Below are 1,430 nucleotides of genomic sequence, written 5' to 3'. Positions count from 1 at the left end.
TGCTGTTCATGGAGATGCATGTATTACAAATAAAAAAAAGTCTGCGTCAGGCCAGTAGCCCATACAGCCTGAGTGACGAGATATTTCTACTCTCCCTTCCCCCTGGACGGGATGCTAATCCATCACATGGTTTCTCCCCGTTTTAAATTCGCCTCCACCCATTTACACACCTGTAGGATGTCTAGTGCCCCATAACCTTTAGGTCGCCACGCTTTTCCAGCCGGAATCATTGCAGAAGATTAAACAAATGCAATATTTCCAATTAGTTTAATAGTTCAATTATAAAAAGTTCTGAACTATTACAAATTGATACTCTACCTTAAATAATTATTAACCGCACATTGGGAGCTATCAAAGCAGCTGCCATTAAGACCAGCCGTCTACAGTTAAAATTGAGAGATCGTCAGTTACTCGACACCTTTTCGCGTCTATTATAAATACCTTGACTATATACCTTTGAACATAAACCTTGTTTAGAAGAATCCATCAGTACAAGTTATATAACCACTTCATGATATGACGGCCACAGTTTAGTCTCTTTTAAGTAAAAGGCATTTTACACTTTTGATGTATTGCCTCATTAAAACGCCCATGAACAACTGTTAGAAGGTTAACGGTAGTCCATACAGCAATTGGTACAACATTGACAACTACTACTTAAGTATGTCGCTGCCACTGTTTTCGCCAAACAGTCATCACAGCCATATTCTGATAACGAGTCTCGATTGCGAGAGACTTGCTGGTGAAAAACCACTCAATGACAAGTGGAACTGAAGTGGGGATGGCAGAAGACTGCAGAATCTTAAACAGCGACTCGTTCTCCAAGAAAATAAACTGATACAAGTACATTAAGCTGTTCACAGAAACTATAGCACTGGATTCATACAACATGCTCATGATAGCGATGTCAGCTGTCAGTCTCTCGCGGCGAGGAGTGCGAAAGCTTCCCAAGAATTTGATCGTGTGTTGCAAATCTGGTGACAAACGTGATCAATGACCACCGCAAAACTCTGTTCTACGACCTCAGCGAAGCCGTGGATGATTCCAAGAATAGCAATGCTCTCCAAACTGCTGAGATCCGCTTGCAAGACACGAAACGTAACGGCGAGAAGACAGTAGAGCGGCGCTAGCGAAACATACGAATATCCTGGGTGGGTAATGTTCCACAACCTCTGAACACAAACTCGTGAGAACGCTTTGAGAGGGACGCCTATAAGTGGAGCGAACAGTGCGATTACAAGCTTCCCTGTTTCGTTTTGCTTGTTATATACTCTGTAAACATAATTCCCGATGAAAGCTGCAGCGACAATCATACATACAATCGGCGTTGCCATTTTAAAAATAACCTATGCCAGCTTTGTTTTTGCAGGAATGAACAAGTGCTTTCCAATCAATAATGGTTGAAAACAAACTGTAATGGAAAACAAAAT

At 41.6% G+C, this 1,430-nt stretch overlaps 1 pseudogene; it reads right to left on the bottom strand.

The window, feature by feature from the left end:
- Positions 1-256: 256 nt before the first annotated feature.
- Positions 257-1,430, bottom strand: part of LOC148735605 (uncharacterized) — a 2,483-nt pseudogene continuing 1,309 nt past the window's right edge.

Source organism: Stylophora pistillata, chromosome 3 (genome assembly GCF_964205215.1).
Source record: "Stylophora pistillata chromosome 3, jaStyPist1.2, whole genome shotgun sequence".
NCBI classification, from domain to species: Eukaryota; Metazoa; Cnidaria; class Anthozoa; order Scleractinia; family Pocilloporidae; genus Stylophora; species Stylophora pistillata.
Note: the sequence above shows the minus strand (reverse complement) of the source record. Positions and strands in the feature narration are given on the sequence as shown.